Below are 21,259 nucleotides of genomic sequence, written 5' to 3' on the forward strand. Positions count from 1 at the left end.
ATGCTGAATCACAAATAGCACAGAAGAAAAAATTCAAAGCAACTGCTTCCGCCGGTAAGGTCATGATCACGGTGTTTTGGACTGTGAAGGTGTGATTCTCATTGAAGTGGTGCCAGGATGCGGTAAAATTAATTCAGATGCATATGTCAACACATTAACAAAACTCAAGACGCACTTCTGGCTACTCGGTGCCACAGCAACCCGGGAGATATTTTCCTGCTACACGATAACACTCACCCCAGACAAGTCTGACTGCTGAACACAGCGCAAAACGGGATTGGACAGTGTTACCCCGTCCAACCTACAGCCCAGACAGGGCTTTCACTTGTTTGGGGCATTAAAGGATGCCATTCGTGGATCACATTTTGAGGACGATGACGGGGTGATTCACACACTGAAGCACTATCTCCACCACCAAGGCAAGGATTGGTACCGACAGAGCATACACGCCCTTCTTTTGCGCTGCAGGAAGGCCGTACAATGGGATGGAGATTACGTGGAAAAATACGTTGTGTAGATAAAACACCGCCAACGGCCTAACCGCAGTGGTAATACCGGTTCCCGTCAGATCACCGAAGTTAAGCGCTGTCGGGCTGGGCTAGCACTTGGATGGGTGACCATCCGGTCTGCTGAGCGCTGTTGGCAAGTAGGGTGCTTTCAAACCTTGTGAGGCAAACTGAGAAGCTATTTGATTGAGAAGTAGCGGCTCCGGTCTCGGAAACTGACATACGCCCGGGAGAGCGGTGTGCTGACCACATGCCCCTCCATATCCACATCCAGTGAAGCCTGTGGGCTGAGGATGACACGGCGGCCGGTCGGCACCGTTGGGCCCTCATAGCCTGTTCGGGAGGAGTTTTTTTTGTCTAGATAAAACACCATTCTTTCGGGTGTGTAATTCTAGTTATGTTCGATAAAGAATTGTTAAAGAAAAAAAAATGTAGTGCATTACTTTCCAGGCAACCCTCGTATCATTTCAGCCTGAGACAGAATTTTTCTCTGCGTGTTTATTTGCTTACGTATTTTATTTTTAAATTAATATTATTATGTTATCTGAAATACCACACTTTGTATTCGTGTATGAATGTTGTACAGGCATATGGTTTTTTAAATATAATGCTATGCTCATAGAAATTAACATCACTATAAAATCAGAAGAACATAGGTTTGGTATTAAGAAAATGAGAAATTAGGGCGGTCATCACTCATTTACCAACCATCTACAAATTTACCAGCGAATTTCGCGATATTTGAGGAGGAGGAGTTGCCATATTGGTTGCAGCAGAGACAGTGGATCCATGTACTGCATCACACGCCGTCTTCATACGTTAACGAGCTAGGCGCAGCTTAGTTGAATACATCTTAAGTGGTGGAAAACACAAACATCAGAAGCGCACCAAAAATAAACTGAGTCACATCCTCATTCTGAGTGTAACAAGCATTGATATTTTGAGTCAATATACATTTTGAAGACTTTCCTCTTATATTTTATGAAAGAAATCATTTTAGATGTACTACCGCAGGGGAAATTATTTTGCACTGTTGTTATATTTACTTCGCAGTTGTGTAGCATATGTGTTGAAAAGGCGACGAACTGTAGTCTACAATATTTAATGAAACAAATCATTTTGGATGAACTGTATCAGGCGAAATTATTTTAACTGTTGTCACATTTACTTAGCAGTTGTGTAGCGCATGTGCTGAAAAGGCGACAATCCGTTGTGTACAAAACTGCCTGTATCCTTGTAACTGGCGTTACGTTAATGATGAAATGTTGTAACCCTACAATAAACTCTTTTACGACTTGCAGCAAAAAATTCTGCTAGCTGTAACAGTTTCAGAATTATGGGAATTTTAAAGATGTCGATGTAGTGTCGTTGACAGAAGTTTATATGTGTGTCTTGAATTCAGTTTTACGTTAATGTGAAGATTCGCGACGGAACAACAATTTTCTCAATACTGACAAAGACAGGTAGACAGTTATAGGCTGTTGCGGCAGTTTCAAGTATTATCTGCAAGGAGCAGACCTTAATTACATACATGCCTGTTCTGTTATGAACATCTTTCTTCGTTGCAGTAGGATCTTTGAGTTACCAATTCTCGCCATTTTAACTACTGTCTTTTTATCGACAGGAATGAGAGAAAAGGATTCATTTGCCTGTGTTATTACTTATTTAGGTGATTTATGGTGCTATTATGGCCCGTTTTATGACAGTTGAGTCGTATTGAGTGGTGTCCTCGTTTCTGTTACTATCTTTAAAGTATTTTGCTCCGACTGTACGCAAGACTACTTGTAGTAAGTTTTATGAATGCTAGCCATTGGATAGGTTGTTAGTTGGTTAGTTAGTTACATGTTCAATAGATAATCTGAACGATTCTTTTATCGAAATGATGTGGCATGATGGAATTTGCAGGGTATGTATACATGATTAGTATTAACATTAATGAACATATTATTTTTTAGTCCTAGTCATACAACTATTTATATGTAATTTTTATTACTGTGTAATTTTTTCAATACTTAATAATTTAATATTTGTTAATAAAGATGGAAGTGAAATTAAAGTAAGAATGTTCCTATAAACGAAGTAGCTGTAATAACTTTCATTGCCTTATTAAGAATTTTACATAGTTAATTAAACATCTTAAATTTGGGCAATGCGAATTTTTTGACAGTTTGACACGGTAATAGCATAATTGTGTAATGAGAAAGATAACAGAATATAAACATCCTGCCAGATTAAAACTGTGTGTCAGACCGAGACTGAGCTACCCAAGCACGACTCACGCCATACTCCGCAATATCCTTTCTTTCAGGACTGCTATTCTGCAAGGTTCGCAGGAGATCATCTGCAAACTTTGGAAGCTAGGAGACGAGGTACTGGCAGAAGTAAAGCTGTGAGGACGGGGCGTGAGTCGTGCTTGGGCAGCTTAGTTGGTAGAGCACTTGCCCGCGAAAGGCAAAGGTCTCGAGTTCGAGTCTCGGTCCGGCACACAGTTTTAATCTGCCAGGAAGTTTCATATCAGCGCACACTCCGCTGCAGAGTGAAAATCTCATTCTGGATAATAGAATATAAACATACAAATTAGTAATTTGAAAGGTCTCTGTTGGATTCCTTTCATGTTAATTTCTTAAATCTGTTGTCATTTACGGCATAAATTCCTCTTCTAAATTTACTGTGGCGTTTCTGACTATCTGGGAGGAGACTGAGTAGTGGAACGTGTTACTTTTACACATAAACAAGAACGATCTGTCAAACTACTTCACTTTAAAACACAGTTTATACGTAATTCATGTCACACAGTCTCATACGGAACCTACATCCGCTTTCTTTTATATACTTTATATGATAAGATACTGTCATCCCCCTTCCCTTCTGTGTGAGAGGATGAATGAGCAAATGTATTTCTAGTTGCATGCTGGATGGTAGCAGACAAGCCTGTCTGCTAGAGAACAGTAGGACCAACGTAGGAACAGGTAGCTACGCTTTCTAGGAGCAAAGAGGTTTCTATTCTTGGTATGGTCCTGTCCGTCCCTTGTCATGTTGGTATAGGAAGCTGCCTCTCTGGTCACTTCCGTTTTGTATACGGAAGCACCCTTGGTAGGAGCCGAGGTCAGTCGGTTCGCGGCAAGCGTCTGAAGTGGTAAGATCTCCGGCTAAGCGCGTGTCTGCTAAGTCCGTAGGACAATGGATTTCTTAAGTTCAGCCTAACTGAAAATTTAATCACCTTTATTTCAGGTTTAGCTCTAAAATATCTAATGTTATCTTAAATTGCAACGCAGTGTAATTCGTGTGTGAAGTTCAGAATATCTTCCGGTAGTTGCTTTGTCACTACTTTGTGAGTAAAGTGGAACCACGCGTTGATCAGTAACTCTAACTAAGATCATCAATCTTAAATGCGAATGCTCGTGTGATTATAACGTCTCGTCTTGACAATATTTTTCAATATAGCAACTTCTCTTTATGTTCAACCCACGTGGGGTGTACTTTGTGAGACCAGTACCACGTGCTTATACAGCTGTGTGACCCATCAGGTTAATAGTAAGACGATAGTAACCAGTTCGAGGTTTTTCTTTAGTAAATTGTGTTTCGATGTAATTTATTTTAATTATCAAAATTATTGTGGAGTTACACTCTTTGTGTAAACCAAGTTGACCACGTGAAGCATGTGGTGAAAGCATCAAAGTAGCCCTCAGGTATTCTTGTCGGGAAGATTTCACACAGAGTTAGTATGAATTTAGTATACCAGTGTGTGGTAATTTCATGACGGACAGGATTGCGCTACGAACGTAGCTTCTTTGGGTGAAAATTGAATCGGTTGGTTGTGGTTAATTTCCTCTTGGATATGTTTCAACGTTCTTCGTGTGTTATTTTATGAATGCAGTGTTGTATGCAGTCTCCCAATGTTGGCTCCATGTTTGATGTGTTCTGTAAGATTACAAACTCACATTTTCACAATCGTAAATAAGGCACCAGTTTAGTTATGAATCAAGTTTAATATGCTGAAATTTCAATGATCAATGTTAAAATAAATTTCCAAATATAAACTGATTTATTTCTTTTTATTTAAATTGTCTTATATATATATATATATATATATATATATATATATATATATATATATATATATATATATATATATATATATATATATATTACCGGTTGTCGTATGACTATTGAAAGATTATGATTAATGTTAGTCTGGTTGGGAATTTGGTAAGCTACACTGGATACACAGGTGAAACAGCTTTTAAACCGCTTTTATTGAATATCAGCACCGCTTTCATAACAAATCAATGCAACAACGTTACAAATTCACAAAAACAAATATTTCGTTTCACTCATGACAAATATTTCACATTCCACGTTCAATATCCTTGTCCGTTGGTAGTATTCGAAGCTGGACGTTCGTTGAGGCTACATCTATATTCCGAAATCAACCTGACGGTGTGTTGCGGAAGCAGTGTGTCGTTAGCCTTCCATTCGGGAATGGTGCTTGGGAAGAATGATTGTCGGTTAAGCTTCTTATTAACTCTACTTTCTCGGAGTTTCTCATTGTGGTCATTTCGAGAGAAAGTAACACATCACCCTAGTCTTCCCTGAACGTACTCTCTTAGAACTACAAAAGTGAACCTCTCAGTGATGGGCAGCGCCTCTCTTGCAGCGTCTGCCACTGTGTTTGTTGAGCTCTCGCGCCGACTACACGATCCCATGACGAAGCGGGTCGCTCTTCGTTGAATCTTGTCTATCTCTTCCGTAATCCTACCTCATAAGGCCCCCCCCCACTGATGAGCGGTACTCAAGAATCGGTTGAACAAGTGTTTTGTAAGGTACTGTATTCATTGTTAGTAAAGCAAACGACTTCCCGGTATGAGTCCACGATCATCATGAATATTTTATGAATAAACCCGTGTGGAAAGCTAAATAAAATCTCTTTATTTATTACGGCTTCTCGGCATCTGCCATTATCAGGTAAAAGAAAATTAGGTCTTACGAAACGAGTTTCGGCGTCAATATTAAAATTTACGCCCAATAGGGCGTCAACTAACTTATGCTCCGCTTAGGTTACATTTCAGAATTAACACTAAACCTTGTTTCACAAGTTGAAAGATTTTTCATACCTGATGATGTCAGATGCCGAAACATCGTAACACATAAAGACACATTTTTGGCGATCTAGACGGGATTATTCGTAAAATAGTCGTACAATTACATTTCCTTAAGAACCTTGCAATGAATTTCAGCCTGGCATCTATTTTCCCATTTATACAGCCGCAATTAAACGACAGTTAGTTTTCGTTAAGCCATAAACTAATGATACCCTGTAACACCGGAAATGCATATCCTCGTATTTCCATCTATTGTACTATAATTTTTTTCCTTATTTTGTTACCTGAATATATGACGTTTCTGTGTCTTTGTATATTGTAACTGTTTTACTATTTGTATATATATGCATTTATGTCGATGTATAATTGGTTTGTTGTGTAAAGATTATTTGTATTTTTACGCTGGGTCTGGCCTAGGGAAAACTATGCTATCGAACGAATACATCGATAGGTCGTGTGGAGAACCAAAGTGTTTAGGATCTTTGGTAGTGTTAACTCTGCCGCGTGGAGCGCGGGCAGAGCATGGGAGAGTCTGGCTGGAGTAGCGAGTGGAGCAGGTGTGTGGTGTGAAGCTCCCGCGAGTTGCCGCGCTTTCGGGGTTTGGCAGCATGTAATTGCGCTCGACTTGCGATGATAGTTTCTGACATGGTGTCGCGGACGGGAAGCATTAGCTGGCGCACATCAAGAGCCCGTTTCGTCTGGTGACCGTGTCGAGAAGAAGGCGCGCCAATATCCAGCTTCTGCAACAGCGTCGGCCGACAATGAGTGACTGTCGCCACCTCTTCGATCGACGGCTTCAAACCTTCAATCAACCAACAAGGAAGACTGGAAGCACGTAAAGTTTTAGAACTGTATGGCAGACCTCAGCTTTTCAAACTTTTAAAATTGTTGCATCACAAAATTACAGCTGCTTAGCATGAACCTTTGTTGCTCATTGTCCCAATTGCATTACCAAGCAGGGTCCCTTTCTTTTCCGAAATGAACCCGTGTGTCGTTGAAATTCAAACGCCAGCATAATTCCATTTCACTGCTTTAATTTCAAAGTTCAGTTTAAGTATTCATAGCTGGCTACAATATTTAGATTACACAAGCACAAATTAAGAGTGCGGGTTTTGTTACCGTATTTTAGCTTACCTGTGATTGCAGCTCAGCTTGGTACGTACTAAATTTTACTATTGTTAATTGTTCAGAATCATTTAATTCAAGTTCAAAGTTAAATCTCTTATTTCTAAATTGCGTAGATTCAAGTACCTTTTGAAATGATTGTTGAGGTAGTCCAAGACTAACCGTATTTTACTGAATTTCGATGTGCTTCAGAAAGAAAGCTCACTATTAACTTCAGTCACTAAATTAACTTTCGATTTTCCGGTTTTATTAATTCTTTTGCTAAATTAAGTCAGAGTGTAGCGAAATTTATTACTTCTGACAAACTTTCAGTTTTCACACTACACGCGTCAACCTTCAGTTGCCACGCTTCTAGTGCTAATTATATGTGTAATAACCTTTCTTTTTCAGTTATTATAGTAATTGTCCATAGGACTGGCGACCGTAATTTCCCTCAAATCTCAAATATCTAATTACCGCTAGTTAATTGTTAACGTAACGGCCGCACATTTACTTTCTTTATTAACTTTACCCCTTTTCAAAATTAATTTCCACCAGTTTCATTTGCATTTTTCCTTTCATTTAGATGTAACCCTTTCCTCCCTCTTTACCGACAGATTAACTTCGATGACGATTGCTTTTCCCAAATTTCCATTAAGTACACGCGGTTTAATTTTTCACTGTCATTAAGGTCGATAAGTGAGGGGGAGGTTACAACCCTCTACTCACTTTGTTCAACTATTCCCCTCATATTCCACATCTTTGACAGAGAAAGTTACAAAATATAGTGTGAGGTGCTGTTCAAGTGTAATACGTTTCTCGTTCGTAATTAAAACTGGCACCACCATATTGAATGTTCCGCTATAGCAATGGAGATGGCCCGAAGAAGCAGCGACTTTACGTATGGCTGACTACATTTAGATCCGCATACATGCTCCGCAAGCCACCTTACGGTGCGTAGTGGAGGGTATCCTGTAGTGCCCCGTCCCATTCTAGTCGTTTCCTTTCCTGTTACACTCCCAGACAGAGCGACGGGAAGAGGACTGCCTATATAACTCCGTAGAAGCCCTTGTTTCTTGTGTCTTATCTTCGTCGTCCCTGCGCGAAATGTAAGTCGGCGGCAGTTGGATCGTTCTGTATTCACCTTCAAATGCCGGGTCTCTAGACTTTCTCATTAGCGTTCTTCGAAATGTATGTCTTCTTCGCTCCAGGTATTCCCATTTGAGGTCCCGAAGCGTATCCGTAGCACTTGCATGCTGATCGAACATATCGTTAGCAAATTTACACTACTGGCCATTAAAATTGCTGCAGCACGAAGGTGACGTGCCACAGACGCGAAATTTAACCGACAGGAAAAAGATGCTGTGATATGCAAAAGACTAGCTTTTCAGAGCATTCACACAAGGTTGGCGCCGGTGGCGACACCTGCAACGTGCTGACATGAGCAAAGTTTCCAACCCATTTCTCATACACCAACAGCAGTTGACCGGCGTTGCCTGGTGAAACGTTGTTGTGATGCCTCGTGTAAGGAGGAGAAATGCGTACCATCACGTTTCCGACTTTGATAAAGGTCGGATTGTAGCCTATCGCGATTGCGGTTTATCGTATCGCGACATTGCTGCTCGCGTTGTTCGAGATCCAATGACTGTTAGCAGAATATGGAATCGGTGGGTTCAGGAGGGCAATACGGAACGCTGTGCTGGATCCCAACGGCCTCGTATCACTAGCAGTCGAGATGACAAGCATATTATCCTCATGACTGTAACGGATCGTGCAGCCACGTCTCGATCCCTGAGTCAACAGGTAGGAACGTTTGCAAGACAACAACGATCTGCACGAACAGTTCGACCACGGGTGAACGCACATTGGAAACGTATCAACTGGCGTGATGGTATGGGGTGCCATTGGTTACACGTCTCGGTCACTTCTTGTTCTCATCGACGGCACTTTGAGCAGTGGACGTTACGTTTCAGATGTGTCACGACCCGTGGCTCTACCCTTCATTCGATCCCTGCGAAACCCTACTTTTCAGCAGGATAATGCACGACCGCATGTTGCGGGTCCTGTAGGGCCTTTCTGGATACAGAAAATGTTCGACTGCTGCCCTGGCCAGCACATTCTCCAGATCTCTCACCAATTGAAAACGTCTGGTCAATGGTGGCCGAGCAACTGGCTCGTCACAATACTCCAGTCACTGCACTTGATGAACTGTACCTGTACACGCCATCCAAGCTCGGTTGGACTCAATGCCCAGGCGTATCAAGGTCGTTATTACGGCCAGAGGTGGTTGTTCTGGGTACTGATTTCTGAGGATGTATGCACCCAGATTGCGTGAAAATGCAATTACATGTCAGTTCTAGTATAATATATTTGTCCAATGAATACCCGTTTATCATCTGCATTTCTTCTTCGTGTAGCAATTTTAATGGCCAGTAGTGTAGCAGCTCGGCTCTGAATTGCTTCAATGTCTTCTTTCAATCCGACCTGGTGCACATCCCAAACACTCGAGCAATACTCAAGAACATGTCGCACTACCGTTCTATATCCCGTCTTCTTTACAGATAAACCGCACTTTCACAAAATTCTCCCAATAAATCGAAGTCGACGATTCGCCTCCCTACTACAATCTTTACATGCTCGTTCCATTTCATACCGCTGCTCAACGTTACACGCAGACATTTAAACGAAGTGAGTGTGTCACGCAGGACACTAGTAATGTTGCGTCCGAACATTACGGATTTGTTTTTCCTACTTATCCGGATTCATTTACATTGTAAGAGCCAGCTGCCATTCATCATACCAACTAAAAACTTCGTCTAGTTCATCTTGTATCAATCTACAGTCACTTATCTTCGGCGCTTCACCGTACACCACAGCACCATCAATGAACAACTGCAGATGGCTGCCCACCCTGTCTGCCAGATAATTTATCTACATAGAAAATAGCAACGGTCCTATCGCACTACTGATGTTACCCCTGTCCCTGATGACCTGCCACCAGACCACCTCCAAACAGGAGAACATGGCGCCTATCGACATCAACACTCTCCACTGACCTGGGCCAGCTCCTTGCCAGCTGACTGGTACCACGGTACAGCCCGAGCACTTCGTCTTCCTTCAGTGCTTCCGCGCCATCTCCTCACCGACCGCCAGAAGCAGCTCGCTCTCGCGGCGAGTCAAAGAGCTCCATGTCAAAGCACTGCCGCCAGATTACCCTCAAAAAAAAAAAAAAAAAAAAAAAAAAAAAAAAAAAAAAAAAAAAAAAAAAACCGGAGGAAAAGAAGAAAGACGCATCACGAAGATAGTATCTGAATGTCTCTGGAAATCCATCGAAGACAGTACGACTGCAGCCGGATATTAAGTAATTGAATAATGATACTTGAAACCAACAGCTGTGTTGTAATCCCACGTCGTTTCTCCAAAAAATTCTACCAGTTTCGAAGCCAAAAAGCGTCATCTTCAGGCCCCAAGCCTAATCTGTCATCCACGTACGAACCACACTGACGAAAACCAACGGAGTCTCCAAATGAAAACAGTACAACTTATAAAGCATATTACGGTAGCATGTGAAGTCCCATGCAGTGGGGCCAAATTCAGATGGATTTCGCATCTTTCTAGCAGTAATAAGCCCACCGATGGTTTGGCCCTGCTGCACTTGACTGCACATGCTGGCGTAACATGCTAAATAAATTACACAGTTTCCATTTGTAGACTCCGCTGGTGTTCGCCAATGTGGATTGTATGTTAGTGACGGATTACACTTGCGGCCAGGAGATGATGCTTTTAGCGTAGAAAATGGTAGCATGTTTCGAATAAACGGCATTAAATTACAACACAAGTGTTTGCTTGAACTGTCACTATTCGAGTATTACCTGAATGGGGTGGAAATCCTTAAATGCGATGTACATGCACACAAAAAAATCAGAAAAATTGGGTGACTTATTCATGAGAAGGAGCATCACAAACTGAGCAAGTCAATAATGTATTGGTCCACCTCTGGCCATTATGCAAGCAATCATTCGGCTTGGCACTGATTGACAGCGTTGTTGGATGTCCACCTGGGGGTATCATGCCAAATACTGACCAACAGGCACGTTAGATTTTCAAAAGCCATAGCTGGTTGGAGGGCCCTCCCCGAAATGCTCTAAGTTTTCAGAACTAGGGAGAGATCCGGCGACCTTGCTAGCCAAGGTAGGAATTGCCAGTTCCCAAATACTAATCATTTCCAGAATGAGATTTTCACTCTGCAGCGGTGTGTGCGCTTATATGAAACTTTGTGGCAGATTAAAACTGTGTGCTGGACCGAGACTCGAACTCGGGACCTGTTCGAGTCTCGGACCGGCACACAGTTTTAATCTGCCAGAAGGTTACTAATCATTTGTTTGCCTGTACATGTATATCGCAGCTACCGATTTCCATCACATTTGGGTAAGTCCTTCGTGGCGCGACATTTTGTCATGATGGGCAAAGTAGGGAGGATATAAAATGCAGATAGGTTGTAGCAAGAAATTCGTATTTGAAATTTGAATATACACTGCTGGCCACCGTAAATGCAACTCCAAGAAAGACAAGAGGTAGCACAACAAAATTTATTTTATAGATAACATGTTGACCAAGTATCAAATGATTACGTTTACAGACGTCTGTGACATGTGGTTCCTGCCAGAATCAGTAGCCAGAGTAGCCCCCATTGTTGGAGATCACCGCTGCCACACGTCTCGGCATTGAGTCAAAGAGACGTTGGATGTGTTCCTGGGGTACAGCAGCCCAAGCAGCTTCCGCACGTTGCCAAAGATCATCTGGTGTGGCAGCTGGGGATGTAATCTGGGTCACTCGTTGAGCAACCATGGACCACATGTTTTCTATCGGCGAAAGATCCGGAGAGCGAGCTGGCCAGGGAAGCAATTCAATCTGGTTATTGACGAAGAACCTTTGGACAATGCGTGCCACGTGTGGTCGCGCATTATCCTGTTGAAATATGGCTGTGGCCGAGCCCTGAAGGTAAGGAAGGACAACTGGCTCCAGCACCTCGGATATGTAGCGCCGGCTATTTAAAGTACCGGTAATGCGTACTAGAGGCGTGCGAGAGTAATATCCAATACCGCCCCATACCATAATACCCGGTGCAAGACCAGTGTGGTGGTGCATAATGCAGCTGTCCAGCATCCTCTCTCCACGGTGTCTCCACACTCGAATCCGACCATCGTGGTGCAGCAGACAGAAGCGTGCCTCGTCAGTAAAGACAACGTCATTCCATTCTGCCGTCCACATCCGTCTGTCATCACACCATTGGCGTCGGAGACGACTGTGGTTCTGCGTCAATGGTAGACGAAGCAATGGACGTCTTGCGGACAGACCACTCTGCTGTAAACGGCGTCGAATGGTACGCGCAGACACTGGATGATGCGTTACAGACGCAATGTGCTGTGCTATGGTTCGGGATGTCACTGAGCGATCCGTCACTGCCATGCGCACAATTTGCCTATCAGCACGTGCAGTGGTGCACCGAGGTGAATGCGATCGACCACGTCGGTCCGTCGTACCCTCCTGCATCCAACGGTCACATATCCGCATTACAGTTGTTTGGTTTCGTCCAACACGACTAGCGATTTCTCTGTATGATAATCCACAATCTCGGTAAGCCACTATCCTTCCTCTGTCGAACTCGGATACTTGATCAAACGATGTTCGCTGTTGTCTACGAGGCATAACTGATCGTCCTGTGAAACAACCACAAGGTAAACACACGTGCCGAACATACACTCGTCGAAATCGCCAAGCCTTAAATGGCGCTATGAGGTGGCGCCACAGGCGCGCGTGATGTGCGTCTGCGCTGAAATTCTAATCAGTTGCATATCTCATCGCTGCAAACCCATGGTGTAAATTTCACTTGATTCGCATGCTTCCTTCAGGGTGTTGCATTTACGGTGGCCAGCAGTGTATATTGACACCGAATATAGATGTTGGAAAATACTTCGTGAAGGTATTTGTCTGGAGTGTAGTATTGTACAGAAGTGGTGGAGAGTAAGCAGTTCAGACAAGAAGACAATAGAAACTCGTGAAATGCTATACTACAGAAGAATGCTGTCACATCGATTAGACATCTGAGTAAAGGGCTGCAAAGTGGGATGAAATGGAGCGAACACGTATGGTCGGTAGTAGGGAAGGCGAATGGTCGACTTCGATTTATTGCAAGAATTCTAGAAAAGTGTAGATCATCTACACTATGTGACCAAAAGTATCCAGACACCTGGCTGAAAAGACTTACAAGTTCGTGCCGCCCTCCATCGGCAATGCTCGAATTCAGTATAGTCTTGGCCCTCCCTTAGCAATGATGACAGCTTCCACTCTGGCACACATACGTTCAATCAGGTGCTGGAAGGTTTCTTGGGGAATGGCAACCCATTCTTCATGGAGTGCTGCGTTGAGGAGAGGTATCGAAGTCGGTCGGCGAGGTCTGGCACGAAGTCGACGTTCCACAATACCCCAAGGTGTTCTATAGGATTCAGGTTAGGACTCTGTGCAGATCAGTCCATTACAGGGATGTTATTGTCGTGTAACCACTCCACCACAGGCCGTGCATTATGAACAGGTGCTCGATCGTGTTGAAAGATGCGATCACCATCCCCGAATTGCTATTCAACAGTGGGAAGCAAGAATGTGCTTAAAACATCAATGTAGGCCTGTGCTGTGATAGTGCCACGCAAAACAACAAGGGGTGCAAGCCCCCTCCATGAAAAACACGACCACACCATAACACCACTGCCTCCGAATTTTACTGTTGGCACTACACACGCTGGCAGAGGACGTTGACCGGGCATTCGCCATATCCACACCCTGCCATCGGATCGTCACATTGTGTACCGTGATTCGTCACTCCACAAAACGTTTTTCCACTGTTAAGTCGTCCAATGTTTACGCTCCTTACACTAAGCGAGGCGTCGTATGGCATTTACCGGCGTGACGTGTGGCTTATGAACAGCCGCTCGACCACGAAATCCAAGTTTCCTCACCTCCCGCCTAACTGTCATAGTACTTGCAGTTTGGAATTCCTGTGCGTTGGTCTGGATAGATCTTTGCGTATTACACATTATGACCCTCTTCAACTGTCGGCGTTTCCTGTCAGTCAACAGACGAGGTCGGCCTGTACGCTTTTGTGCTGTACGTGCCCCTTCACATTTCCACTTCACTATCACATCGGAAACAGTGTAACTAGGGATGTTTAGGAATGTGAAAATCTCGCGTACAGACGTATGACACAAGTGACACGCAATCACCTGACTACGTTCGAAGTCTGTGAGTTACGTGGAGCGCTCCATTCTGCCCGCTCACGATGTCTAATTACTACTGACGTCGCTGATAAGGAGTACCTGGAAGTAGGTGGTAGCACAACGGGCCTAATATGAAGAACGAATGTTTTTGGGGGTGTCCAGACACTTTTGATCACATCATGTATAAAGGAGACCGCATACAGAACACTTAACCGATCCATGCTTGAACACTGATCGAGTGTGTGGGATCCCTCACTAGGTCAAGTTAATGGAAGATATCGAAGCAATTAAGAGGCGAGCTGGTAGGTTTCGTACCGAACGGTTCGATCAACACGCGAGTATTTCAGAAATGCAACGTGATCAGAAATGGGAATTCCTCGAGGGAAGACGATGTTCCTTTTGCGAAACACAATTGAGAAAATTTAGGGAATCGGGATTTGAGGCTGACTGCAGAACGATTCTATTGCCGTTAATGTACATTTCGCGCAAGGACCGCGTAGAAACTAGGTCTCGCACCGCCGAAGTATATAGACAGTCGGTTTCCCCTCGATCCATTTGCGAGTGGAATAGGAAAAGAATTGACTAGTATTAGAACAAGGTATCCTCCGCCATGCACCATTTGGTGGCTCGGGTATTATGTAATATTGTAGGTGTAGATGAGACAATACTCCAGGACAGGTAGAACAGCGTCTTGTACTTGGTTTCTTTACAGGTACATTTTATTTTCCAAGAACTCTTCGAACGTTGGCCACCTGGCGGTCATACTGTACAACAGAACATCTCGTCTCGGCCGTGGTTCACAGCGGTGACGTTTAGTAGGTTTCATGTGACCTCTCTCATCCGCATGACTTTGGGACACGAGTGTTACCTCACCCACCTGTACCGATTGAAAATCATCGCTTCTGGCCACTGTCATCAGGACACAACAGTGGTGGCGAAACTAACCACGTCGTATTGACTAGTACCAATTACTCGACCGCACAGCGCACAGCAGTCATGTACAAAAAGTTGGTTACGAGTGGCTACCCCCTCTCTTCAAATAAAATTTACTTAACCGGTTCGATACGTATAGGTATTATTTGTTCGCTATTTACGAGGGTAATCCCAAAAGTAAGGTCTCTTATTTCTTATAAGTACATAGACCTGTTTATTTCTACAATGGTTTACATCAATTTACAGCTTGAACATTTAGCTGTTTTTCGACACAATCACCATTTCTATCGATGCATTTTTGTAGACGCTGTGGCAGTTTTCGTATGCCCATGTCATACCAGCTTACCGCCATGCTGCGAAGAAGGATGCCACCACTAGTGTGATTGTTGCTTGGTCTCAGGTGTAAAGTGGTATGCCCAGGTTTCGTCACCCGCGACAATTGAGTCCAGAAAGTTGTCTTGTTCGGCTGCAAGGCGGTGAAGAAATGTGCGGGAAGCATCAACTCGTTGCCGCATGTGGTCCTCAGTCAGCATGCGCACACCTTCCGGTAGTTCAATGTTTCCGTTACAATTCTGTGAGCGGTGCTTCGGGAAACCTCAGGAACCAACGTGCAGAGATCATCCAGGGTGATCTGCCGATCTTCGCGCATGCTTTGCTCAACCTTCAACACTGTCTCCTCAGTAATTGGCGGTCTCCCGCTCCTTTTTTGTCGCGAATTTCGGTCCGACCAGCTGCAAACTCTCTACACCACTTACGAACATCTTTGACATCCATGCACGACTCACCATACACTTCCGTCAATTGGCAATGGATTTCAATCGGCGCAGTGCCCTATGCGTTCAAAAACCGAATAAGTGCGCGCAATTCGCGCTTGGCTGTAACATCCTACGGGAGCTCCATTCTGAACGGCTGCCAAGCCAAGACTGAGCGCCTCAGCGCGGCGTGCTCATGTTTACACACAGCTCGTGAAGCACTCTTCATAACAGTGTGACCAACTGCCACACAAACAGAGTTATATACTTATAAAAAAATAGGAGACCTTACTTTGGGATTACCCTCGTAGAAGAAGCCTGCAACCAGTCTGACCTACAAATTGTGTGGATCGCGTCCTCGCACGAAATCCGCCCGGTTCTAGAAGTGAGCCTTCTGTTTGTGTTTTTACTTGGAATTAAGAACTTATCTTTGTAAACGACGCCGTTGTCCAGCTTTCAGTTATAGGTTGCTGTGGATGTCATTCTGCTCTGGAACCGGCCCTGTTTGAATGCAGGGCCGTAATTTTGTGTTTTTTAATTTATACGACGAACTTATTTTTGTACTTCGCACTCTTATCATTGTTCTGTTGTGACAATTGCACTGCTGTTAACTTGTAACTGTAACTATTGTAACTATTGGTGGCAGTATGGTGTTTGTCTTTTAGTGTTTTTTTTTCTTTTTTTTTGCATTAAGGGGGGTAGGACATCAAACGGGACGACTTGGAACAGGAGAGACAACACAGGAATTTTTAATCTCCACTGTATATACTTTTAAAAATAAATTCATAAAACTTTGTTAGAATGACCAGAAAGGATTCAGGATTTACACTTATAGTGGTGGAAGTTCAAAATATAAGAAAATAATTTTTTTATAGATATGAAATTTCATCATTTTTTTTTTTACTGTTGGCTGCATTTGTTGCTATAGGTACACTTTTCTTCATAAGTAAGGGTGATTCATCGATGAATTTTGCACAGCATACAAACCATACGTACAGGTGTATGAAACTCTAGAATTTTCCAAATCTATTAAAAATTGAGATAATAAATTATAAAATTTGAGTTTTTTCTAAATATGAAGTTTAAAATGTAACAGTACATTCATTTTTTCATAAATTAAATAATTTCTAGAGTTTCATACACCTGTAAGTATGATTTGTATGCTGTACAAAATTCATCTAAGAATCTCTCTTACTTATGATGAAACGTGTACCTATAGCAACAAACGCAGCCAATAGAAGTGAAAAAATGATGAACTTTCACTTGCAAAAAAAATTATTTTGTTATTCTTTGAACTTCCATTGCTGTGCTTGTGAATCCTTAATCGTTCCTGGTCATGCTGATAAAGTTTTATGAATTTATTCGTAAAAGTATAGACAGTGGAAATTAAAATGTCCTGTGGTGTCTCTCCTGCTCCAAGACGGCCCGTTTGACGTCCTACCCCCTTAAGAGCTTATTTTTGTACATTAAACATTTTTTGTTGTTGTCCTATGGGAACTGCAGCTATGTTAATACGGCAGTTTTGTAACTAGTGTTGGCTTTATGGTCTTTGTTGCCCAAAGCCAAAAATAAATAAATAAAAAGAACCCTTCCAACAAATTTAAGCCATCCATTCGTCTGCACTAATACGTATTTTACGTTATCATTCCATTTTATATCGCTTCTTAGTGTTAACCCTACGGGACACTCTCAGGATGTTCACCGCTGATCTCGTGGTCGTCTACTGCGCCGTGGTCCGGCTCTGCTGTAGCCGATGTCGGAGCGCCGCCGTCAATCAGCTGGTCCCCTCCCCCGTGTGGCGGCGTTGTTATCAGCCGTATTCTCGGTCAGAGGGCAGACGCGGGCCCAGCACCGCTCCCTGTCGCAACCGCCGGCCCACATACAAAGGTTAAACGTCGCTTGATCCTCTCCGGCGGCGCGGCCGCATTGTTCGGACAGCATTTATCTCCGGGCGACAGCCGTAAACAGTGGCCCGGCGAGATCTTGAGTAACAGCGGCAAACACGGGAGCCAGCCAGACCCGGCGGTGCGTGCCGTGCGTTACGCAAGCGGACGGCGACTTAAAAATACTAACGCCTCTTCGCAGCCTCGCGCGCCGGATGCACCGCCAAGGCCGCGTGTAGAGCAGCCTCCGCCACATCCGCGGTTCGGCCTTCGGGCCGGTCGCGCCCGAGCAGGACCCCGGGGGGAAGGAAGGTCAGGGTTTAACGGCCCCCGGCGGCGACAAGGTCGTAGCAAAACAGACGGGCAGTTCCTGCACCTTCTCATCTAAAGTAACCGGACACCTACGAGGGTGAGTCAAATGAAGACCTTAAATTTGTAACAACAAATCGAAATTTCGCGCCGTTATCCTGTAAGTTGGTAAGTGTGCCGCAAACAGCGTGCAGAATAGCCTGTAGGTGGCAGCATAGTGCAGATGCGCACATACCGTCGCAGTATCAGTATACACTCCTGGAAATGGAAAAAAGAACACATTGACACCGGTGTGTCAGACCCACCATACTTGCTCCGGACACTGCGAGAGGGCTGTACAAGCAATGATCACACGCACGGCACAGCGGACACACCAGGAACCGCGGTGTTGGCCGTCGAATGGCGCTAGCTGCGCAGCATTTGTGCACTGCCGCCGTCAGTGTCAGCCAGTTTGCCGTGGCATACGGAGCTCCATCGCAGTCTTTAACACTGGTAGCATGCCGCGACAGCGTGGACGTGAACCGTATGTGCAGTTGACGGACTTTGAGCGAGGGCGTATAGTGGGCATGCGGGAGGCCGGGTGGACGTACCGCCGAATTGCTCAACACGTGGGGCGTGAGGTCTCCACAGTACATCGATGTTGTCGCCAGTGGTCGGCGGAAGGTGCACGTGCCCGTCGACCTGGGACCGGACCGCAGCGACGCACGGATGCACGCCAAGACCGTAGGATCCTACGCAGTGCCGTAGGGGACCGCACCGCCACTTCCCAGCAAATTAGGGACACTGTTGCTCCTGGGATATCGGCGAGGACCACTCGCAACCGTCTCCATGAAGCTGGGCTACGGTCCCGCACACCGTTAGGCCGTCTTCCGCTCACGCCCCAACATCGTGCAGCCCGCCTCCAGTGGTGTCGCGACAGGCGTGAATGGAGGGACGAATGGAGACGTGTCGTCTTCAGCGATGAGAGTCGCTTCTGCCTTGGTGCCAATGATGGTCGTATGCGTGTTTGGCGCCGTGCAAGTGAGCGCCACAATCAGGACTGCATACGACCGAGGCACACAGGGCCAACACCCGGCATCATGGTGTGGGGAGCGATCTCCTACACTGGCCGTACACCACTGGTGATCGTCGAGGGGACACTGAATAGTGCACGGTACATCCAAACCGTCATCGAACCCATCGTTCTACCATTCCTAGACCGGCAAGGGAACTTGCTGTTCCAACAGGACAATGCACGTCCGCATGTATCCCGTGCCACCCAACGTGCTCTAGAAGGTGTAAGTCAACTACCCTGGCCAGCAAGATCTCCGGATCTGTCCCCCATTGAGCATGTTTGGGACTGGATGAAGCGTCGTCTCACGCGGTCTGCACGTCCAGCACGAACGCTGGTCCAACTGAGGCGCCAGGTGGAAATGGCATGGCAAGCCGTTCCACAGGACTACATCCAGCATCTCTACGATCGTCTCCATGGGAGAATAGCAGCCTGCATTGCTGCGAAAGGTGGATATACACTGTACTAGTGCCGACATTGTGCATGCTCTGTTGCCTGTGTCTATGTGCCTGTGGTTCTGTCAGTGTGATCATGTGATGTATCTGACCCCAGGAATGTGTCAATAAAGTTTCCCCTTCCTGGGAAAATGAATTCACGGTGTTCTTATTTCAATTTCCAGGAGTGTATAAGGATGGCCGCCCCATTTGCGACTTGCACCAGGGAAGAACAGCGTTCTGTTATTTTGTTTTTGCGTAGTGAAGGTGTGAAACCTATTGAAATTCGTCGACGGATGAAGGTTCAGTACGGTGATGCATATTTGTCACAGCACCAAGTCTACGAATGAAGTAGGAAGTTCGCAAATGGTGTGACTTCAGTGGAAGATGCTCCTCGTCCAGGTCAGGCACAACGAGTTGTGACTTCACAGAACACTGCAGCAGTTGAAGCCATAGTGAAGGAAAACCGCCGAGTGACACTGAATGACATTGCAGCATGTTTACAGATTAGTCATGAGTCAGCACGCCACATTGTGCATGATGTGCTCCAGTTTCACAAAGTGTCTGCAAGTTGGGTGCCACTCCTGAAACGACAGAACGACGTGTTGATGCACGCTTTGAACGAGAAGGTGATGATGGCTTCCCTGCAAGAATCGTTACTGGGGACGAAACCTGGGTTCACTTCCACCAACCGGAAACGAAGAGAGCGAGCAAGGAATGGCGCCATTCCTCATCACCAAAACCAAAGAAGTTTCGAACAGAACCATCAGCAGGGAAGGTTATGCTGACTCTTTTGGGACGAAAAAGGCGTCATTTTGGAGCATTATATGCCTAGAGGGACCACTGTCACCAGTGAATCATACACAGATCTCCTAAAAAATCATCTGCGGCCTGCAGTCAAATCAAAGCGACGTGAATTGCTGTCAGCAATCCTTTTGCAACATGACAATGCAAGGCCCCATACTGCCCGTACTACAGTAGCAACAATCACAGACCTGCATATTGAGTTTCTTCCTCATCCACTATACTCATCAGACCTTGTCCCAAGTGATTTCCATATGTTTGGACCACTCAAAGATGCAATGGGAGGAAATAGGTACGCCACACGGTGCATGAGTAGTTGCGCGGACTACCAAAAGAATTTTTTTTCTTAAAGAATTTATGTACTTTGTAAGCGCTGGAGGACTTGCATTGAACCTGGGAGGGATTGTGTTGAAAAGTGATACAGCTTTGTATCACTTCTGCACGATAAATAATATTTTAAAAAAATTTAAGGTTTTCATTTGACTCACCCTAGTATTACACTTGATCATTTATATTTTGGCTGCAGCTACAGTCGTGGTAATTGCTTTGAATGATGCTGCCGCTAGTTGGCTGTAATAATTTTCATTTCATTGTTGTACGATACAGATTTCGGCCTTATGCCATTTACAAGCCCAAAAACGTCTTTAAATAAAGTTTTCATCCACGAAAATGGCCTAAGGGCGAAATCTGGATAGTACAATAATAAAATACAAGTTATTACAGTCAAATGGTGGCAGCATCTTAAAAAAAAACTACCATGGCCGTGGCTCCAGCCAGAATAAAAATTATCAACTGAAGTTGTTGTTGTGGTCTTCAGTCCTGAGACTGGTTTGATGCAGCTCTCCATGCTACTCTATCCTGTGCAAGCTTCTTCATCTCCCAGTACCTACTGCAACCTACATCCTTCTGAATCTGCTTAGTGTATTGATCTCTTGGTCTCCCTCTACGATTTTTACCCTCCACGCTGCCCTCCAATACTAAATTTGTGATCCCTTGATGCCTCAAAACATGTCCTACCAACCGATCCCTTCTTCTAGTCACGTTGTGCCACAAACTTCTCTTCTCCCCAATCCTATTCAATACCTCCTCATTAGTTACGTGATCTACCCA

The 21,259-nt window shown here is 44.5% G+C and overlaps 1 pseudogene; it reads left to right on the forward strand.

The window, feature by feature from the left end:
- Window positions 1–527: 527 nt before the first annotated feature.
- Window positions 528–645, forward strand: LOC126238473 (5S ribosomal RNA; annotated as a pseudogene).
- Window positions 646–21,259: the final 20,614 nt, after the last annotated feature.

This window comes from Schistocerca nitens, chromosome 2 (genome assembly GCF_023898315.1).
Source record: "Schistocerca nitens isolate TAMUIC-IGC-003100 chromosome 2, iqSchNite1.1, whole genome shotgun sequence".
Classification (NCBI taxonomy): domain Eukaryota; kingdom Metazoa; phylum Arthropoda; class Insecta; order Orthoptera; family Acrididae; genus Schistocerca; species Schistocerca nitens.